At 41.7% G+C, this 23,457-nt stretch overlaps 1 protein-coding gene across 21 annotated transcripts in view; it reads left to right on the forward strand.

Annotated features, from left to right (window-relative positions):
• SORBS1 (sorbin and SH3 domain containing 1) overlaps window positions 1-23,457 on the forward strand; it is a 235,428-nt gene that overhangs the window by 126,721 nt on the left and 85,250 nt on the right. The gene's annotated exons all lie outside the window — the stretch shown is intronic.

Raw genomic sequence — 23,457 nt, forward strand, 5'->3', positions numbered from 1 at the left:
CTGAAACTGGGAATAAAATGAGTTCAACTTTAAGTCTTCTTAAGAGGTGCTAATTTGGGGCTGAAATTGCCTTAATTTATCAGAAAATTGAGGCTGACAGGAAGCCTTAGAAATTAAGTTTCTAAGGGCAGATGCAGGTCATTATGGGACTAGAATAAAACTGGAGAAAAAGATCAAAGATCCAGCCCAAATATCAGTCACTATTCCTGCCTTACAGTCCAAGTGTCCACATACTCACACCGACTGGGACTTTTAAAATGAATTTTCCCATATTTATATCAGCATAACCAGAAGAATTAAATCTTAGGTCTCATGTAAATTGTTTTAACTGTGATAGGAATTACTGAGTCAAATCATTTGGTGTGCTGCAGCTGGAACCATTTAGACCAGCCTCAATCTAGAACCAAACCCAAATGTTTGCTTTTAGGTAGATTGGGGTGATAACTGAAGATTGTAACCCTGTCTCTTTCTCCTGATTGTGACTGGTTTTAATGCTTTCATGAGGTATATTTCATGCTTGCCAGCACCTTTCAAAGCACCCTGAGCAGCTTCCCAGTCCCCCCATCCGTGACTGGAGACAGCTGTTAGTGGTCTGAGCTCAGGAGGCTGAACAGAACTGAATGCTGTGCCTCATGTCCCTGTTAAGTTCTCCCAGATGATTTCCTTGAGATTTAAATACCAAGTTTGCTATTTTAGAGCATTCTGAGGCAAACAGTCCAGCAGAGGCAGACACTTAGAGCCAGAACCCAGAGCCTGGTTGCTAATAGCTGGTAAACTACCTTGTATAGAGCTTTCAGCCTGTCCTACAGGAGGATTCCCCTTGTAAGGCTCCTCTGAGGTGGCTGAATAGTCTCCCATTATAGAAAATCCTCTCTGTTATAACCTGCATGATAGCTTACTGTCCTGTACAGCTATCAGTTCCCGCCCAATGAGAGAGAAAATAACTGGGCACAGCAGCCTGGGAAGTCTAACCTCCCTATGGCAGGTGAAAATTAGTTTTGGCAGTGAACTGGGGCTCACTAGGAGGAATAAGCTGAATACCTAGCTCTGCTGCACACAGTGTGATCTCTAGCATGTTATTTGATCCATCTGCATCAAGTTTCCCCACCTGTGAAAGTAATAATGCTTTATTTGTCTGTGTTGTTTGTATCGGCTCTGAACTAGTCTGATAAGGACTGCAGTCCTGAATGTACCTAGCATGTTAGGGATGGGATGTGACTGAACTATTAGATACTGCTCTAATAAAAACATTGAGATATGAAAACTGATTCTTTGAGGTAACTGCGTCATCAGCATGTATCCATATAGAAAGCATTTGCTGAACTAAATATCTGCTGCAAGCTTTATTGGGAAAGAATTGCATGTGTCACACAGCATATCTATTTTACTTTGATTTATTTCAATTAATTGGTAAAAGTGAGGTCTTGGTTTCTTATTTCTGATTTCAAGTTCTGGTAGTATCTGAATGGAGGCAAGCACAGATGTGTGTTGAATGTGCCCTGTGAGGCAGGCTGCAGTGATGTTTAGCACGTGAATATGTTTTAATGTACCATTCTAAATTATTTTTAGATTCCGTTGAAATCTGCTGGCTCTCTCTGTATGTGGTAAAGATACCCCAAGGCCAAAACTGCATAACTCAGGGGTGTCCTGTTGTACAAGAAACCCCATATAAAAAAAATCCTCCATTTCTGAATTCCAAAAACTGTGTTATAAGCTTCCAAAACTCTTAAGACCTACTTAATTTTCAGAGAATAAACCATGAGAAACAGAGAAAAGCCTATTTCTTTTTGTTTACCTCTCATCATCTTGCCATGTTCGTGAGAAGCTTTTGGCACTCAAATCTGTGCTAACCTGTTTTGCAGCTCCCTCTCAGATGCTTCTTCAGAGTTTTTATTCTCACCGTGTCCTGATAATTTCTTTGTGACTTAATTGCTTTCAACTCTGTTGATTGCAGTGTTGAGGAAAAAAGAACAAATTGAGCAAATACTGGATAAACAGAACAAATTTGAGCCCCCCTTACCAAGAAAGGAGGAGTAGGTAATATATATTAAAACAAAAAAACAAAAAAAAACTGTAGAGAACGTGTTTAAATATGATTTTCTGCATGGTGTGTGGCTCCTTAAAGATATATACTCTTAAAGATTATATACTTTATGAAGAATAGAGTATTATCTGTAACAATGTACTTAATTGTGGATAGTATATGTAGAAGGATTGTTATCCATGATGTACTGAAAATGTATGGGTGGATTTTGCCTTCAGTGTACTTGGTATTCTCACTCTTCTGAACTTATTCATGTTGTGAATTGGGGAGCGGTCGGAGTGGGAGAGAAGGTGGGGTTCTCAAGTGAAGTAATCATTAATGATGCCAATGGAAATCAAATGGCACTAGGAATCACTTTGGACCAGTTTTTCTCTGTGTTATTCATCCCAAATGCTTTTTGTAATTGGGTAAACACAGCCCTTCTGGTGGGGATCTGTGTGGCTGCAAGTGCTGGCATGGATCGGATGCCATAATGAGGACCAGAGGTTGGGTTTACAGCAGTAAAACTGAACTCCAGAGTAAATGTGTTTGGGATTTATGCTGGGTAGAAATGGGTAAGTGAAGTTTCTGCTGTTGAGAAATGCTGCTATGATTGAATAAATATTAGCCAGAGTATTTCAGGAGTATATAGCAAGTAAATGTCAAAATTCTGTTGTTTTGGGGGTGGGGAGGCTGAATAAGTGCATAGTTTGTACATGATATTGATTACCTCCTTTTCAAGCACTTAAAAATTGGTGGTTTTAGTCCTGGTTTTTAACTGAGAAAATGAGGTGCTGTGCAGAGGTAGCAGAAGGCAGGGAATAAAGCTTGAATTTCCTGAATCCCAGTTCATCAACAAACTCTTTGAGAATCCGAGTCCTGCCAAATTATCTTGAGGGAGGAAGCATGATGCTGAATTGTGATTACTTAGCAGCACTCTGGGAGCATCCTAAAAGGTTTGAAAGTTGACTGTTAACAGTCTGTTTTTCATACAGGTGAATCTTGCTGATGTGTGGCTACACATCTTCTAAAAGTATGGGGGGGAGGGGGGGGAGAGAGAGAGAAGAAAAAACATAAGCATTGATTTTATTTGCATATTACAGTAATACCAGGAGCAGGATATTGTCCCTGTTAAATCCCACATGCTCATGGGTAATGTCATTTGGTTGTCTGAGCTTCCACACGACATCTCCTGGATCTTTCCTCAGCACATTGAGTTGTGATTTTGTTGTTGTTGGCATTTTCTCCCCCTCTGATATGTTTGTTTTTTTATAGGGAAGTTGAAGACTGCTGTAATACTCCCTCCATTAAGACAAGTACTGTGAAAAGAATTTGTAACTTTAAATTGTTAGAGCTTTTCATGTGATCAGCCACTCCTAAAAATGGCAAAACATCACTGTTTCATGCACGCTGAGGGGCTGTAAATAAGAAACTATCCAAAAATACTGTAGCTCTTGGCAGGCACTATAACATTTGGCAGGAAGTTTGTCTGCAGATAACACACAAGACTACTACTTTAAACGTTGGTTTCTTTTTTTCTTTGGTAAGATCAAAAGGTTTCCCACAGTTTTTGGCATAATTTGTATTTGAACTGTTTGGGGCACATTGTGTGTAATTAAGTTTAGGGACTTGTCCAAAACCTCAGATTGTCAGCTCCTACACATAAATGGTAACTCATCTATCACATCTTCAGTAGCAAGGGGGAGCAGGCTGTCTCAGAGCCATTTAAAATGCTTTGCTTTCATATTTGCCAAGTTCTTTTATTCTCTGTAGGTTTTAATGACTCAGACTCTGAAGTCTCTTCCATACATGGTTAAAGTGTAACTGCTGCTTGGAGGTGGAGGGGGAGGATGGAGGGAACAACTTACTAAACTGATAGCTTTAAACAAACTTGAGTGGTTTTCTCAAAACAGCATTTTGGTCCCCTCAAAGTCAGATGTGTACGTTCATATAGGGGGCATCTCCGTCTTAGCTTCCAGCATAGCTAATGGAAGTAGGTCCATGTACAGTGAATGCCATGGTGTTTGCATACAAGAGCAGCCAGCTTTAATTCTCCATCCAGGCCTATCTGAGCAAGGAGCCTCTTCTGAGGTGGTATTTCTCCCTTCAGCCTTTATGCCTTCATCTATCTCTTACACACACCCTAAAGAAATAACTTCACCACTGCCATCTTCTAACAATGCACACCTTAGTGCAGACAGCACTTGGGAGCAGGTCAGCAATGGATGGTTGGCAGAGCTGTCAGGTCACATGTCTTGCATCTGATTCTATTTTAAAAAAATCCTCCATAATTTAAAATGTGTGACTTACTGAGCCCTCTGCAAAGCAAGAAGTGTATTCAGGTGGGCTGGTTTGCAATATTGCTCGCTTGTGTCAGACGGAGTTGTCATTATTCTTCTCTGTTGCAAGCCTGTTGTGTCATATTGGTCAAACTATCAAGCTGTTGTGGGTAGGAATTTCAGAAGTATATAGCACAGTAAAATCTGTTCCCATTCAAGCTGATGGAGGCCCAATTCTTATTTCCACTAAGGTTTCATTATGCTGCTTGGCAAGGTCAGGATCCTTAAAACTAGGCTTTTTGCTCTGCCAGAGGAGTATAAAGGGACCTCATGCAAATGCAAATCTGGCCCTGGCAAATTTTCCATTGACTTCAGTGGAAGGAAAATTAAACAAATGTAGTGGCTTTCTTAAAATTTTGTTTTATTCTTCTTCGTTTCCTGACTGTTAAAATAGGCCTAATAACACATACTTATCTCATACAATTGCAGTAAAGCTAAATTAATGTTTGCACAGCCATCTGAAGTTGTCTGGTGCTATGTGAGTGTCAACTAGCAACACCAGCTTGAACTAATTTGTCTGCTAATCAGTGAAGTGTACATGGTATTTTTTTTGTCTCCTTTAGAAACATTCCCAAATCCAAGTCGTTTAGTTTTATGAAGAAAAACAAAGTATTGATTATGAATTGGAGAGCCTAAGACATGTTATGGACTTGCGATGTGGATGGTTGTTGTGCTGTGCTAACCGTGCTGCAGGTCACAAGACTGTTATTGGAAGCCAATTTCTTTCTGTCGTAACGCTACAACAATCCATCATTTGCGCATGGCATTTTGTAACAGATCCTTGCTAAAGTTCACAAAGATACGAGGATCACTGTCTTCTAAATGCCACGGGTATTTTGCAGATAGATAATAAAGCATTTTGTTACTGAAATGAACTGCCTTTTCTTCTGCCGTTGACATTCTGAAGCTCAAATTAATACCACGCCCTGTAGCTCAGGATAACATCGCTCAATTTGTATTAAAGTGCTAACAGTAAATAAAAAATGTATTTTAGGGTGTTCTTGTTACATGATCTTGTTGTATGAGCAGTTGTTAGGTAATTTAAGAAACCACTATATTAAGTGTTGATTTAATATGAACACAGATTGCCATACTAAACAGATGCCTGTAAACCCTGCGATTGCAAGAAAAATCCTTGGTTACATGAGCAATTGCTTTGCTGTTGGTGAAATCGCTCATGAAAAGGCTGTTTGCATATGATGGTGCAAAATCACATCCTAAATACAGAATGCACCATGGCTATTCTGTGGAAGTGGGGGACTAGTTGAGTTGTAGGGCTTCTGCCTTCCCTTCAAATAAGTGAGTATGGTGCAAAATTGATTGTGATCTAAAATCTTACTTCAGAAGACCTCATTTCACTTCTGTTCCTTAGTGCTGTCTCTGGATTTACGTGATCAATAATGTACATAAATCTTTCATGGGCTTAATCTGTATTTCCTTTTTCATGGTGGCATACTTAATCCCTTTCAACATTGAAATAAACAGGATCTGCCAGAACAGATTATTAAATACAGCTAACAATATTGACTTCTTTTGGAATGCAAATTGGTTCACCCATAGAAAAATTAACTGTGGTTTGTGAATATGGGTGTCGTAAAGTAGGCTGGAAATGGGTAAACCAGTGCTCTTCCAATAACTGTGCAGGTAGCTGAGAGGGCTCCTTACCATCTCAGATGCACAGTGCATGTAAAGCATCTTGTTTCTAAATGCATTATATTTTATCAGCTACAATATTTTATAACTGATACAGTTGTCCAGATCTCCCAGTATGCCAAATGGGCTGTATCCAGAAACCCCCCAGTGATGAACAGTCAGAGTAAGGCTGCAACCAGAGTGTGCATTTTCTCTGAGGAGTCTAAACCCAAATTGTGCCTTAAGAAAAGAGCCCTGACCTCATCTGTATCAGAGCAGGGAGGGGTGCTGGGACTTTTGAGTCTCATTTGAGCACTCAAATGTACAACCCGTGTGGGATCTTTGGGAAGGTGAAAGTGTTACGAAATTGCTGTTTTAATGATCAAGACTTCCATCAAGGAACTGTAGGCATCTGGTTAGTGATCTTTAATGTCACAGGATCCCAAATACTCCATCACAGGCTGGTCTACATTTTAAGTACAACCCCACTTACAGTCTGGAATTGACACCTTCAGCTGTGGTATTTGTACTGTGTGGTTGTGTCCAAACCACATTGCTGTCAAAACACAAACCACAAGTTTAAAACCCACAGCTTGAGGTCTATTACAAGCTGACACGACCTGACTATGTATTTACTGTTCTTGTAGGAAAAGGCAACAGCTGTTTGTTCAATATTTCCTTTTTCTTTTTGTAAAGGGCTAAGTATCTACATGTAGCAGGGAAAGAGGGGAGCCCTGCAAAGAGGAGCTGCTGCTGGGGTGCCGTGACCTAGGTCTAGCTAGTTGCTATCATCTCAGCTGTTCCACCTGGGCCTGTGACAGCGGGCTTATTGCTGTGCTTACTAAGGTGAGGTACATCTCTTAAACTGTGTTCCTAGGCTCTCTCTAGTTAGCAGAGAAAGAACAGCACTGCTGTGGGGTGCTTCGTTCCAGCTTGTATGCCTGCCTTTGGACAGGATGACTTGTCCTCTGCAAGCCCTTGTCACTGACTGCAGAGGTAGTGGTCTAAAAGGCTGACATTTCTTTAGCTCTCCTGAGGTGAAGCGGATCCTGTCATTAAAGGATTATTTATCCTTTGTTTGTGCATGCGGAAATGTCCATTTTTAGAATCAACAGAATAGCAAATTGTTTTCATTGTTATCTTGAGTGAGGGTTATGTTTTACAAAGTTCGTTTGCAAGTCACACTTTGACAATGCTTTTTGGAGGGGAAGGGGATGTGGATTCCTGCTGCTGAAGAGCACTGAGTGGCTGATCTTGTTGGGAAATAAAAAATAGAGGATTACAGAGAGATTACACCTGCAGCAGTCAGCAAGATCTAAAACTTCTGAAAAAATAAAACCTTGAGAGTTTAAGGCTACTAATGTTTCAGATGTGTGGTATGTTTGGTGGTTATTTAGAGCCAAATGGGATTTTACCTGTTTGCCTGTGTGAAGTTGTTAACAAGGAACAGAGTTTTGCTCTGAATGTGTCACATAATTGCTGTGAAAACTTACTGTTATTAATTTCTGAGGTCTCTAGTGTTCTGTCACTGTATTACTTTATTCCATGTGGCTCTTAAACTATCCCATAAATATTCTTATTATAAGGAGGGCCATCCTTATATGTGCTGTGCACATAACACCTTTGCTTAAAGATAATAAACGAAAAGTTGCTATACAGTTTGTTTATTTTTTTTACTTGCCTATCTTAACAGATTAGGGGTTAGAAACTCTTCAGGTTTACCTACTTGTCTTTTTGTTCAGTAAATACTTGGCAGGCTGAAAAGAAAAAACTGCAGATCTGTGTAAAGATGAAAACTGAATGTCTGCAATGTGAAGGGAGCTCAGTTCTAGCAAAGAACAGAAGTGTCTGGAGGAAGTTAGGGACAAAGTTGAATCTGTCTAGCAAAGTGCAATGGCACTTGCTTGTTGTTTGCTGCCTCAGAAGCCATCTGCAACTGCAGTTTTATACATGCCTAAAGTTACAGTACTGCGTAATTCTGGTTAGTGACACTGATCATGTGCACAGAGTTACATAGCTGCAGGAGTATATTCTAGTTCTGTGGGTTTTTTGAAACCTGGACCTGCTGGAATCCAAGCTACACCAGGGATTCCTTAACAAACATTGCATGGAGAGATCCAGGTTTTTCTTTTGGCACAGGGGCTGGCATACTGTTTGTTTTCCTTCTGTCAGGGGTGGGAGAAAAGAGATGCAATACGATACTGTCTGTGCATGTCTTCTCTTTTTGGATTGATGGAAGAAAAAAAAAAAACTAATTTGATTGCCAAGCGCACTGAATTCCTTTAGTCACAGGCCTCATGTACCATGGGCAGAAGCAACGTCAAATCTCACTTTGCAGATAGCAATGTCTACCTCGCTCTGACATGACCCAAGCTGTTTGCTGGTGGCACAGGTTTGGATAGAAGGTGCTGTCGTGCATGTGTGGTGAGCTTCTCTTCACAAGGCACTGGGCAGCTCATCTGGGGGAGTCTTTTGTTCGCTCCTGGACCAGTTTCAAAATAGTGTTCTAGTGGGATGCTCACCACACAGAGCAGCTCTCTTTGGAGTCATCCAACTTCTGTTATGCTGTTTACATGCTTCTCCAGGCACATTTGTGGAGTGAGTGACTGTTGAAGGGTGTCAACACTTCATTGTACAAGCTTATTAATTAACTCTTAATATCTTGATTGTAGACATGTATTCCCAAATCACACTGGTTATTTAGAGAAACAGTGTGGAGAGGGCTTGCCCTTTTATTAAGGATTCCCTTTGTGGTTTGGGAGTCTACTGGCAACTGATTACACCGCAGACTCAGTTCATGTGGCTGCTTGTGACTTCCTTGGGGACTTCAGAAAAGTCAGATCCTGCCTGTGCTCCAATTTCTGCATCAGTGGAGTGGGAGCGACACTTGCATAGTCATAGTAATAGGGACTTCTTAGAGCTGCTGTGAAGTTGAGATGGCATGCTATAGAAATGCATCTTTTCTTTTTTCTGACTGAAATGCAGCATTACCATTCCCCTTGTGGTTCTTGATATGAAGAGTAGGCTGGGGCTTTTGTACCTATAGCAGTTCTCTTACTGCCTCACAGGACAGGTTCCTGCTATTTGTAACAGCATAGTTTCCATTTGCCATGACAGACTATTTCTAAGCTTTGCTCATAATTTAGGACTAGCTTATGTCACTTTATTTGTCTCTATAGATGCTTTCATCAGAAACTAAATCCAGATGCAGAGGGTTGGCAGCGGATCAGGTTGAACTACCCAAGGTTTTGCTGAGACTAAATAAGGCTTAAATATTTTTGTTCTGTTTCCTCTTCACCTTACTTATTATGCTGGCATCGAGAGAAGCATGTCTGCTTTCCTGAGTGCTGATCACCCTTGTGCATAGTCAGTAAGTGCTGTTAGCAATGTTTAAAATACAAGTGACTTGTTGATGCAAGAGGGAGACAGGGGTTTGAATTGCCAACCCTCCTTGTTTTGGCAAACCTATTAAGATGTCAAGTAGCTTGTATGGTGGACAGGGTTGGGAGACCTGCAGTTGCACAGCCCTGACATTTGGAGCTGGCAGCCAGCCCTGAAGGTAACAGTGCGCTCTGTCTGTTCTCACAGCGATTCTCCTAAGAGGTCTATATCTGGTAAGATGCTGCTGCTGGCAATTTGCATGACAATTCAGACTAATTGCCAACAGCATTGTCACCTGCCACTATTTGTAATTAAATACTACCTCTCTGCATCTTCGAGTAATTACCATGTGGGTCATAAGATGTGCTATAACATACCACATTCAGTAAAGAGCATTATTTTAACTTTTGCCGTCTGCTTCCTAAAAAGCATTGATGGAAGCCAACTTTCTGCACGATGTGGCTACCTACATAGAAGATACCCTTAGTTTTCTGTGCACAGGAGCTGGGGGTGAGGGATGGCTTACACCCAGAGGGGTGTGTGTGACAATACCACTTTAGGGGCACTGATAGCCCAAAAGCCCACATGGTAAAGCAGCTTGATATTGTCATTCTTTCAGAATAAAAGCCACAATCTCCAACCCCTCAGACTTTAGTCTTAGAGCAATAGAAAGTGCTGTTCTGATTCCTAGCAGTTGAGTCAGTGAAACAGCATGACTTGGCACCTAGTTATAGAAGAGGTTGGGGAGGGCTGTTGCTTGCCAAATATGCAAAGCGTTTCTGTGATTTACTTCAGCTAAGATGTGAAATACATCCCACTCAGTCTGGGCAAAGGAGGAACCCTGGGGCTAGCAAAGTGCAGGGATTTGAATGGCAAATAGAGATCGAAAAAAGCTGTAGACCCCCAAGGAGTTGCCTTGTCTCCTGCCTGCTGGAGGCCAGCCTGTGGTCATGAGAGAACTACCTCTGAACTGAAGCCCTAGAACAGCTCTGTAATATGATGCAGTGTAAAGATGAGGTTCAGCATGAGATGAGAGTTCAGGCTTCTCTTGCTGAAGAGCCCCTGTAGTGCTTTGTTCAAAGGCAGATGCTATTGGAACTTCCCAGTGCTGTTAGGGCTTGTTGCTACTTTCCTGCTGGTAGGAAGATCTCTAATTTGTGATACAATTTAGTTATGCATAAAAGGATAAAATGCCAACTGTTCTGGTCTTGTTTTCTTAAAGCTATTACAGGAAACATCTCAAACACTGCAAGTTAATTAACTGCAGACGCTACTTAGTTACCACTATTAAATCTGTTGTATCATCATCTATATATGGACTTCTGCATTCTGAAAGCTGTAAGTTAGAATTTGTCCTTTTACTTATCTTAGGCTTGCTGAATACTTTCCCATGAATTATGCAAATGATAAGGAGAATAAAACAAGCCAGTATATATCCAAACTTGGTTTACAGAAGTTAGTGAAGTAGAATTTTTTTGTATTTCAGAATAGTCTTCTTCCAGGAAACACACATACCAGTGACTTCAGTAAATCAGTCTTTTATGGAAGATCTCATCCTGTACCATTGAGATAATTCACTTTCTGTAGTCTAGACTGCATTAGAATATGTTTAGTCACTGACCTCTTCACTGAGCACATGTAGCATTCCTCTTTCCTTGTTCCTACATGACAATACTCTGATAGCAAAACAAGAGGGGATTAATTTGTACAAGAAGTTAGGCCCACATGAAATGTATGGCTGGTATGCTGTGACAGAAGTATGTGTACTGTGAATGTAAGTTATGGAAAAACTGCACCTTCTGGGTGCCGATGACCCCACCTCCCTCTTTCTTGAGAAAGAGAGGAGGAAAAAAAAAAAAAAAACAAAAAAAACCAGTAGAATCCCAGTGCATGGATATAACTGCACTGACGTGAGCTTGGTAAAGTTGGTCTTGGATCTTGCTTCATCTCAGTAGATCTATTTTCCCCTCATCAGCTCCCTTCCTTTTTATGGGTCCTGTTGTAATAAAGATGACACTCTTTGCACTCTGTTTCTTTCTTGTGGAGCTCAAGAATTCATTTACATACAGGTGCCTAATTTTTTTTTCTACAATGAAGCCTTAGGGATCTGCTTCACCTGAAAATCAGTAAATGTTTTGCCATGGAGTTTGTAAGTACGAGTCCTGAACTTAGATGATTTATCCTAATTGCATCATCAGCAAATGCAAGACGTGTGGTAAGTGCTGCCTCAATGGGGCTGTGAAAAGTGATGTGCTGAGCTCAGGACTTCTTCTGGTATGGAGGTGACTGGGGTGAAGAAAGCTGTATGAACAGTCTCTGTCTATTGAGCTATTTCCATGGCATGGATGTACCTTGGTGGTCAAGGTAGTGCATAGTGCTTCGAACTGTTAAAGAATCTCCTTGGACCTGTCTTGTGGAGTCCTGGCTGGAAGGAAAATGAGAACAAAACCAAATAAAAGTTTGAAGTGTCTATTTTAATAAAATGTGGGAAAGGGGGAGAAAATTTTTCATAACTACTGTGAAAGCTTGTTCAGCTTCTCTTGGCACATGATACAGCTGGAAGTTTCTATACCATATGTGAGCCATGGGGAGTTTAGAATGAAATAGTTCTCCTTCTAAGGTCAGAATCTGTTTCAGAAGTGAAATATGTTAGCCGTGAGCACACATTGCAAATAAATATAACAGTCGAACAGTCACCTTCACTGCTCTCAGGCCCTGTGGATTTTAGCAGCTGAATAATAAAGAACTGAGTCTGTAATGCTGGCTGCTGCTATTGATCTTTGGAATGGGAATGTCTTCCTAACTCTTTCCAGTCCTGTCATGCTGGAGCAGCCCTGTTTGCCCTGATCACAGGGAAATGTGGTGGAACAATGCTGCCTAACGCTTGCCGAGATCAGAAGTACAATGCAGGGGAAGTTCCCAAGATCCTGGCAGTTTAGCTAATGGACATTGCATGTCCTGTGGTTTGCTAACTAAACAGATGTTCACTTGCAAAAAGACAAGTGAGTACCTTGCTCTTTTTAGGACAAAACCAATAATGTTTGAACAAGTTGTTGAAAATATTTTGGCCAAGTGTCCTTATAACTAGCTCAGTTATGTTATAATAAAGCCAAGCTTTCTATTATCTGAATGGATGGGAAGGAAAAAGGTATTTGTCATCACATTATGGGCTAGATGTGAAGCAGTTGAGTTACAGATCTCCTGAAATGGGCTGCTTTTACTGTGAAGTTACATTCAAAAGGTCTGTCAGCCCCTGCTATTTGGATAAAACTGTCTGCTTGGGCCAAAGCATTCTCTGCTTTTGAATGAATGGCCAGGCTCTGCTTATCAGCCCCTTGGTTAGGTCAAGCAAACTTATAGGGGAGTGTTTGCTGATTTCCCTGCCTCTGTTAAAAGGAGCATAGGTAGAATTGATGAATGAGTGAAGGGGATGTGAAGAGAATTTATCCTTTCTCTGTTGGTATACTAGTTTCTGCACAGCACTGATGTGGTCTAGCTTCCACGAAGCTAAAATAGTAAAATGTGAAGAAGTGGAAGACAGTCTGCATGAGCTCTGGCATAGGGTTAGTACAGAATTCATCCAACCAATATGTGGTCTCATAAATGGCAGCACTGTCTCAGAGTGAAAATGTTGACTTGGATTGAATGTATAAACATTTGCAAAGCCATCAGTAAGAGTAGCAGAACTTTACACAGTGCTGAATAAGAAGCAAGCTGGGTTTGATCTGGGTGTTTGATATCAGAAAAGTTAGGCTTGCTTGTACTTCTTGGATTTCAACGTGTTTTCATGTTTTAAAAATAGAAAAATGGAACAATTGCATTTCAGTAACATTTTTGCAAATCACAAGATTACTGGATAACTTTCTCATAGCCCTGCAATGGTATCCTTCGTCCCTTTTTAAATTCTGCAACCATATTTGACTGTTTTGTCTGAGCTATCCTAGACATCTGTTGCATTTGTCAAGCACGTAGTCCTGTTGTCTCTTGGCTCCAACGTGTAATCTGCCATATCTTTTGTCTCTGACTTTTTTAATGATAAATCTGAAAAGTTTATAGTTCATTTGAGTATTTGTGAGGTGTCCTCATCTCTCAGATATTTAATGACCATATTAGGGAAGCTCTGAAAGCCCAGAGAACCTAGTTTATAGGATTAGTACTGAAAGTTTAGCATGCTTAGAGAATTTGAAAAACAACTTGACTTAATGGCTTGTATCTTATGCAGAGATGTAAACAACAGCCGAGTAATCAAAGCTTGGCTGATTCACCGACATGAGGGTTTTAATATCTCACAGGAGATACAAGAAACGTCTAGTCAATCATGTTCATGGGTTGCAACTATTCTGACAAGTGACCTCTTGGTCACTTGTAGAATACAAGTCTTCTTGGAGGAGGTACAAAGGTATGTACATCATCCTGTTCTTTCACCATTCCAAGTGACACCCCTAAAATGTTGAGGACCACCATCATGGTGCAGAATGAGAAAGTTATAACCACAACACGTGCTTTCTTGTAGATAGATTCTGTGATGTATTCTGCACAACCTGAGAAGGTATGCTCTATTCTTAACTGGATTAGCATGATGTCTCCCACCCCATGGGATATTTAGCTACGAAATGTATCTGCATCTGCATTTGGACAGAATCTCAATGCATAGAAGCACCTTTGATGGACAAACAAGGTTGTCATAGTTAATTCATTATGATACAGATAAGAATCTATTGGATTTTTTAAAAGTATACCAGTATTTTCTCTGCCCCTTTGATTTTTTTTATTATTTTTTCTTCTGAGCCTTCAATACATCTTTCAAACTTATTTTCTGAAGCCGCAAAGACGGCTTTGGTTGTTACATATTCATGTGTTTTTTAAAAGTAGAAATTAAGAAGGCAAGGCCAAGAAAAAAAAAGTCTTCCTGTAAGAATGAAGATGCCTAATCTGCAAGGTGATGGTGCCATTACTGTGCTCCTCTGCCATGGAAGTACAATGCTCACTGCTGCAGAAAGAGCAGGTAGTTGTCAGCTCTGGAGGATGGTGCTTACAGCTTGGGCCTTCAAAGGTGATAAATAGTGCCTCTACAGGGAGCTAAGTCTTCAGGAATGTGTGAAGTAAACAGTGCCTAAGCCTTGCGTGTATTTACATTAGGAATACCGATGTGAACACTTAATTGATCTCACCTGGAGACCCTGAGCAGCCTGTCTTGTGCCCTGGAGCACAGTGCTAAGGCAGCTATGTAGCAGCTAGCTCAGGGCTCATGCACATCTCTGCATTATGTAGAATAGACATTCCCAGAACACTTTATTTAGTTGAAATATAAGATTCCTGGTTACTGCATAAGTTTCAGCAGCTCAGATCTTACAGGAAAAAAAAAAACAGCTATCATAGGAATTGCGGTTCAAACACAGGAGTTGGCATGACTGGGCCTTTTGTATTCAGTTCACATCCTACTTTCAGCTTCTTACTGTGCTTTGACTTCACAAGGAAGAAAACCCCTGGGACAAGGGTACAAATTCTGTGTTGTGCCCACTGTGATGTAAACTGTGGAAGGCGTTGGACCCAAGGGGAGTTACTGCTTAGACTCTTACGCTGCCTTTTCACAGAGCTAGATAGGCTCTTGTGTTTCTCAAGTCAAAGCTAAGCAAGGCGTGTTCTCCTGGCATCAGAAGAAAAGGACAGAGCTTCCTGCCATACATTCATAAAGACAGATGGGGAAACAACATCCCCTGTTAAATTTAACTCTCCCCTTTCTTGAGCTTTTGGAATTACTGGATATGTTAGACCTCAGTGTGAAGAGACTGAAGAAAACCTCTGACTTTGTCCAGGCTTGCTCTTTTTTTTTAGTGATGTTTGGCACCTGGCAGGATGCAGCAGCAATCTGAGACACTTTTTGCTTGGTGCCTGCAGGTGGGAGAATGATGGAGTCCAACTGGGGGTTCCTAAATCCAGCATAGCCAGGACCACTAGCATCATCCTGCCTCTAGAGCACTTGTGCAACGATCAAAGGGAAGCAGTGGCTCCTGAGAAATGTCACAAAGTATTTCAACAATTATTCTGCTTGGCATCTTTTCAGCTTCTTATTTTGGCACTCTCCTCTCTTGTCCTCTGGTTCTGGAGGTCTTTGCATTAAAATAGGATCTGTGTTTCCCAAAAGAGAATGGTCAGAGCATGCTGAGACGTCATGTGCTTTAACTTTGTCATTCTGCCACTTTAAATATTCTTGAATTATCATGGGCATTACCCCCTGCCCCAAATTAAGGGATTTCACTTAAAGAATCATGAGGGGTTTTTGTTTGTCATGAGAAAATACATTAGAATAAATTTAATTTGCCTCCTGGTTCCTGATCCATTCTGGTTGTTCAAGTCTTTCTATTCATCATGTCAGTAACTTACTGTATGTGTTTTGGGGAGTTGTTTTTTCTATGTATTTTAGTTGAAAGCTGAGATTCTTGTGCAATCTTCTGTTTCCATCAGGTCAGACTTTATGAAATCACACATTGTAAAATCTGACAACACCCTACTAGATGTGTGGTGCTCAGAGGTGTATCAAACTGGGAGATGGCATCTAGTGCTGTGCCCATTCTTAACTGAGAGATTTTATAATGTTTAGAGCAGATCATAATTTCTTACAGGCAATTCTGGACAGGTTCAAGCTTAGAGAATTCCCCAGAATATTCTTTAGTTAAAGACTGGATGCTAGAGCTATGTGAGAAGACTTCAGTATTTTTGCAATGACACTTTGGAACTAGTGCAGCTGCTAAACAGCGGAAGCTAAAAATCTGGACTGGTATTTTAGCACCAGGGCATTGTTGGAGACAGGGTGGTTTTTCAAGCCAGTTCACAAGAAATGAATCTCTGTCAAAGTCTGCATGCTTTGTGGTGGTCTGAGTATGAAGACCAAAGATGGAGTGTTTTGGTCTTCATCTTCATTCGTAGCAGTGGACTGAGTCATCGCTGGGACAGATTCTAGGGGGAGAAAGGCTGTTGATCTAAAGTAAGCAACTTGCTGCAGTGCTTGTTAGCTTTCCAGCTCGCTGGAGGAGTAGAAATAGCAGTTGCTGTACCAGACTTCTGCTGTAGGCTTTCTTCTTGGCATTGGTACAATCCAAAATTCTTCAGAAGAACTTGAATCAGTGTTCCCTCAGAGTCTGAGCGCCCATCTCACAAGACGATTTAAAGGCCAAACAGGAATTTTACATCCTTTCTAATTCTGACGATGACTTGGAAAATGCACACTCTGCCTGAAGGTGCAAATACAGGATGGCAAATGGAATAGAGAACGATGCCTTTGAGCTGATTATTTGTGTAACTCTTCATGTAGCTCTCCCAGCTGTAGGTATTATTTATGCTAATAAAATTATCTAATCCTTTCTGAAAGCCAGTACAACTCTAGTATCCGTCCTTGCCCTGTGGTAATAAATTCCTCAGACTGATTTTATGCTACTTTATTATAATTTTAATAAAAGAATATCAATTACATTTACTGCCTTTCTATAGCATGAAACAGGATAAATGAGCACATTCCAATCTTGCTTCACAATTATTCATTGCTTTACTTGTAGCCTGAAATCAATCAGCTTTTCTTCTTTGCTTCCATCTTTTCCAGCTAAATATTCCTCTAATCTTTCATTATAACCTCAATGTATGTTTGCTGCTTTTGGTCTCTCAAGCATTAATTTGACTCAGCTGTCTAATTTTTTTTTGAAGTTCCCTGCTATTATTTAATTATACACTGGCTAGTGAGTCAGGTTTCTTGGGTGGCTGCTCCAAGGGTCTGCCTGGTCCTGGAGCACTGCAAATCTCAACCCAGGGAGTGATGTGGTCCCCAGGAGTTCAACAGCTTACAGGTACCTGCTCTGGGGCTGCTCAGCCTTTGCTGTAGCAAACCTAGTTTTTCCATTCCTTGCTTTCTGTGCTTGAAATGAGCAGAAATTCTCCTAAAACATGTCTGTGGTGCAGCAGGGAGCTCCCCAGTCTAGCAGCAATCATAGCATCCTTGTAAACCCTTCCTGCATTTCCCCTTTCAGTATCCTGTAGCAGTACCCTGCAGTATATGGTAGATGTAACCCAGAGTGCTCTGAGAGCTTCTATTCGTTTGCTTTTTAAATTCCTTGAAAGTCTTCTTAGCAGAAAGTTTCTTATTGAGTTGTTTTCACCCATTGTAAGGGTGCCTTGCAATTAGTGTAACTGCAATTGTACCTGATGTCACTTTGCCAGCTACTTTGTCACTTGCTGTGTTCGAGCATAAGATGCAGAGTTGGCAGGGAATCTCCTGAGTATCTTTCACATAGCAATTACAATGAAATTTCTTTTGTGTTCTATATAACAGCATCAAAACAGCGTGAAGCTTAAAGAAATATGGAAATTCGAATTTATTCTTTAGAACAGGAAGCTTTTTTTTTTTTTCTGTATTCCTGGTATAGACCCCTAGCATTTGTTCTTTTTGTCAGGAGCAGGTCATGTTTTAGATTAAAGATCTGAGCCTAATCTTCCTCAATTAGGAGAGCAACAAAGAGAAGAATATCCCTATGTACTAAGTCTCTGCAAAAATTAGGCAAATATATGAACAGATGTGTGCGAAGGTGTGTAAGCATGTGCACAGTTAAATGGAAGCAAGGAATGAGGCTTGCTGCCATAAGACACAGTTGTGGTTTTATTCCAACTTGGAACTTGCATAGAGAAGAAGCAGAGGGGCGTTTCTGTCAGTTACGCAGCTCTTGGTTGGTATATTTGTACTAGCTTCTCTGTGAGCTGATAGTGACCCTGTGCGATGCACTTTTCCTCTTCTCGTTTCCATCTGTTCATCTTTCCAGTTTCTCAAATGACTGGAAGCCTACTATTGATTTTGAGATGCATCCTCGGTTTGATGTATATTTTATACAGTGACCTCATACTGGCAGAAAAAATGATTTCAGGACACTTTCAGTCTACCCTCAAATAAAAGGAGGATGTTTCCAAATCGCTGCAGTCTATTTGTAATCCTCTGGGAATAATTGAACTGAAAGAGAATCACTATGACCCTAGTGGTTATTGATCTCCACAGACTAGGTTCTTTTATTCATGGAAGAATTCAGCCACTTTACACCAAAATATAGAGGAAAGAGTATGATAGTCTTTCTCTTGGTGTATGCACAGCAGCACCAAATTGTAACAGTTGTTTCTGTCTAGCCTGTTGTGATTTCATTTGCAGGCAATGCAGTCACTGAATTAGATCCGACAGATTCTGCTCTGGCAACAAGACGTCTGCCTGCCATGCCCCATTGCTCCTGCAATCCATAGCAGAGCCCTCCCTATGCCATTCCACAGCTGTATTTCTCATTTCCATCTGTTTGTCATTCCATTGTTCCTCGAATCGTGGAGAGGCTGCTATTGCTTTTGAGATGTGTCATAAGCTCATTGTAGGCATTTTCTTTCCTTTAATAGCCCCCTTTGCCAAGCAGTGCAGTTGAAGATACAGTAAGGGGAACTGACAACTTACTCCAGCTGTTCTGCTCAAGCAAATGCCAGTGGCTCTCCTGCGTGTCTCCCCGCTCCCGGTCCACATTGATTTTCTGTTTTTCTTGGCAGAAATTCTGAGGCCCATTATTACAGCCACTTAAAATTAAGGGGGCCTCTTCTCTTGAAGTGTTAGAACAAGAGAGGTTTTACCATTATGAGGATGAGGAAAATAAGTACTTGTACTTTAAAGGATTATTGATATAAAATCTAAGGCCAAGAAACTTATTCCTGTTCTGGATTCTGTATGCTTCATCTTTTCTGTGTTCATTGAGATAAAATTCATTACCACAGTTGTTAGCTATGAAAAATTATATTCACCATGGAGTTGACTCATGCGGCTGGATTTAAAGTCCCAGCTTTATTTACAGCCACTTAATGTTTCTCTCAACCAGTGAACAAAGATTTTGTACCCTAGGGCTTAAAGTGATTTGCAGGAAGGTCAGGTAGATATAGAAATACAGTCTTTCTTGCACAGTGCTGTTGAGATGCAAAGGGAGGGAGGCTGTGGGAGCAAAAAGATCCTGCTTTCCCTGGTGATGCTAGGTGCTGGTTGGGGCTGCAGTGTGAGTGCAGCAGGGCTGCAGCCTGCACAGGGCTCCTGCACCTCCCTGTGGCTGCTGCCCCTCCCCAAGTGGAAATGCCTCTCTTCCTTATGGTTAATCTTCCCGTGTGCCCCACAGAGCTGTGGGTGGAGAATCACAGTCTGACTGCAGCATTTTCATCCTTGGCACCCAGCCCTTTGTGAGCGGTGTGGCACATGGTGAGGAAGGCATTTGCTGCCTCCTCTTTTCTGCTGGTGCCTCCTGCCCCAATCCCACTCTCCCAGGCAATTTTACTGTCTCAGCTGTTTTGAACCAAGAATGGTGGGCTTAACCTCAGTGAGATTTTGTTGTGCTTTTTTTTTTTTTTTTTAATTCCCCACCCTTCCTGGTATATACTGGCTATTGAGTCTTAGACCTGTAATCGATGCTATGCCCAGAGGCCAAGTCACTGTGTATTTGACCCTTTGCCTTGGTCACTGACCCACATTTCATTCAAACACGTTGGTAAATAGTGGCACTTCTTATGTCTTTAAGATTCCTGTACCAGACAGGGAAGATTAGAACTGCAGGTATCTCCTACTATCTTGGGGCCTGGGCTGCCTGCCAGCTCTACTTCTTGAGGAGCAAGTGTTTAGTTTGAGAGTGAACAGTGTGACTCATTCTCCTCCTTGACATGCTTTAGTACATGTAATGAGTGGTGACTTACATGAGGATGCACTGAGGCTCTGCTGGAGCCGACTGAACTTGGGACACTTTAATCTCACATGTGGAAAGAGGAAATGAGTTAATCTGCAGTTAAATATAGAGGTGCTGAAAGAGGTGGGAGTGGGAGGGGGTGATTCTAATCTCATGTAGGTTGGGGTCAGGCAAGAGTAACCTCTGTATCTGGATGGTATTACTCTGCAGTAAGTCATACATCGCCTCTGTGGAGCTGACAATATTAGCTAATGGAAAACGGAGACAAAGTGAGAATGCGCCCTGAGCTCTGGCGTCGCAGTGATACTGTTCTTTCAGTTCAATCTCTACATGGTGCTGACACTTTTTCTCTTTCAAGAGGTAACCACTGAATTACAGGGGTAGGCAACTGCACATTGCTGAAATTATATCTCGAGGACTAAATTTGAGAAGAGCTGATACACAGCCTCGATTCTCTGTGACCATGAAGACGTACCATGACTTTGTTCCTTTATTTCGCAGTGTGCATTTTTCTGATTGTTCCTGTCCACTGTATTGAGCTGGGGATGCAGAAGATTCAAGAAACCAGGCTTGTAGCACACAAGTTTTTCTTGTTCTAATGTGCTTTCCTGATCAAAGAAAAGTTCCTTGAAAGACAATGCTGTATCTGCCCTGTAGCTATCCCATTCTCTTCTCCCTTTGTGTGCAAATGGGGTCTTAAACTCCGCGTTAGACTGTGAGCTGCCACTGGGCATTCTCCACATCCAGCTTCCTGCCTATGCATTTGCTGGGAAGGCTGTGCTTTTGGACACGTTACTGGTGTATATTAGCTGCTTCCGAGCAATTTTTCTCTACAAGGCCTACCTAAAAGACTGCCATGCCTGAGCAGAGAAGGGTATTATGTACTGAGCTGGCACTGCTGACCAGAAAGCGTGTGTGCTGCCCGCACCACTGGGGAAGAGGTGAAATGGATCTTGCTGACTCACTTGGGTGAGTAAAAGCAGGCCTTCAGACATAGGCTGAGCAAACCTGAGAGGAATTTCAGTGGCAGCTAAGTGTTGCTGCTTCTGAGAAAGCTTGAGCTAACGTGCTATGTGCCAACAGTGTTTCTTCAACACAGTTGAATCCCAAGTAGTCCGTGTAAGGAATTTGTGTTCGGAGATCACATACTATATAGGGCACATTTGCTGAGCAGTAGTTGAGTGAAGCTACTGGTTTACATTAGCTCTCTGAGGTAAAAGGTCCATCAGTTAGAGAGTTTGGTTTCACATTGGAGAAAATCTAAGACAGCTTTTAGAGATCTGCCCTGGAATTTACTTGTGCCTTTTCTGTTGACCTCTCTGGGAATCGTATGCCTTTGCAGGGTTTGGCCTTGAATGCAGATTCATAATAATATCACTGTTCTTTTTACTCTTCCTTTTGGCCCAAAGCAGTCTTCTGTGAGTCATTCAGTCCATAGACCCTGAACACTGGTCATCTGATAGGGACTGGCCTGATGTCCACGAGCAGTCCATATAGGTGACGTACAAACAGCTTGGTAAAATCTAACAAAAAGTTAACAGCCAATAACATTGGAGATGGTTTGTCAATAACAAGCTGATTCAGTCCTAACTATAATTAGCTAAAACGCATCCAGAATCTCATCTTTGCTGCATTAGCTAAGGACAGCATTTTTGTTGGATGTGACTTAATTAAACTAGAACTCACATGATGGAGTGGTTCAGATAGGATGCTTTTAAAAGATGCATTGATAGCTGTTCTTATCTGAACCACCAGTCTTATGATTTCCAGAGTTGAACATGACCATATGAGGCCATGAACAAAAGTAATTGCTCTGGCTGAAGATGTTACCCTCGTCTTCCCTTCCCTGCTCCTGCTTGTTGCTATATTTGCTCACAGCTTTACCAGCTGCACAATGCACATGAGCGAAGTCTGCTAACCTACAGCTGATGGGATGGTGACAGGCACCTTGTGATGGAAACACCTTCAGTTTCTCTAGCTAGGCCCAAAAGATGGGTGTCTGCTTCCAGCTTTGGAAGCAGTATGGACTAGTGAAAAGCATTGTGCTGGGAGCCAGTTTCTTCCTGGCACTGATCCTGGTGTTATGTGATCGGGGTCAAATCACTCCTCATCTATGAATGTGTTTCCCCTTCATCCGTCTTGTCCATTTAGATTCCTTGGAAAATGGACTGCCTGTTCTTATGCTGGACAATGGCGAAATAAAAATATTGTTATCCTGCTAATCTTAACAACTTCAAGCAGCTCTTTTCCGAAATGGCTGTAGAAATGGCCTTTAAATCTGAGTATTGTTTTTTCTTTCCAAACCTTTGCTTTTCCATTGCAAAGCTGGCCCCACGCTGATGTGTTTGATTGTTTTCATTGCCATTGTACTTGCTTTGATTTTGCAGCTCAGTGCGCAAAGCACAGGGCCCTGGACAAACAACATGATGAAGTCAAGCAGGGTCAACCCCTTTCTCTTTTTACCTTGGAAACAATGTGGAACTCCCGGGTTTCTTTTGCTTGGCACCTTTAGTTCTTGGGCTTGAGGCTCTGTGTGTGTCTGCTGCCCTCCTGTCGTGCTCAGGTGCGAGATCACTTGGACAGGGTTTTTCCATTGCTGCCTAGGAGGGGACAGGAAGCTGTGCGGTCTGCTTTGTGGTTGCAGGAGCTCAAGCTGTGAAGAATGGAAAAATCAATGGATAGCAGTGTGCTGAGGATGTGTCCATGTCTACAGTGGATCAGGGGTTACCTGGGCTCACATAGGCTTGTCTTGCTGGGTCATGCTTGGCTTCTGTTTGGGATAGTTCTCTCCTGTTTCTCACCTCTCCTTTCTGCTTTTGGCAATGTTCCTTTCTCCATGGAGATGTGGTTTGAGCAAGTGTGGCCTGTGGCCAGCCCTTTTAAGAAGTGCTAGGTTACTGGTTGTTGATCTGAGAAAGGGAAAAAGAGCTGGACAGTTTGATTTTGTGCTACCAGGGCATTGTAACAGCCCTCAGCATGAATAGAGCAGCTTCAAGAAACACTTTTGTAAAATCGTGGACCTTGCTACTTTTGTACTTGCTGCTCATTCCCATCTGGTTCCTGCTATCCCCTTCCTGTGTCTTGTGAAATGCCCCCTAATCCTGTCTTGGTACTGGGACCAGCTGAGGTTGTACTGCAGTGTGCCATAAGCAGCAGTGATTTAATGAATTAAGGATCGGAATGTTGTAAACTCAAGGAGTGTTTAGACTTCACCATCACTGTTGGATTTTTGTTTTAAATATATTTTTTTTCTTCCCCTCAGTTTGCTTGATTTCAGCACTCCCCTCTTACATGGCCACATACACTCGAAGTGCCTGGGTGGGAGCCCTGGCGTGGTTACGTGCTCCTGTGTGCT

The sequence above is a fragment of the Anas platyrhynchos genome, chromosome 6, assembly GCF_047663525.1.
Source record: "Anas platyrhynchos isolate ZD024472 breed Pekin duck chromosome 6, IASCAAS_PekinDuck_T2T, whole genome shotgun sequence".
In the NCBI taxonomy this organism is placed as follows: domain Eukaryota; kingdom Metazoa; phylum Chordata; class Aves; order Anseriformes; family Anatidae; genus Anas; species Anas platyrhynchos.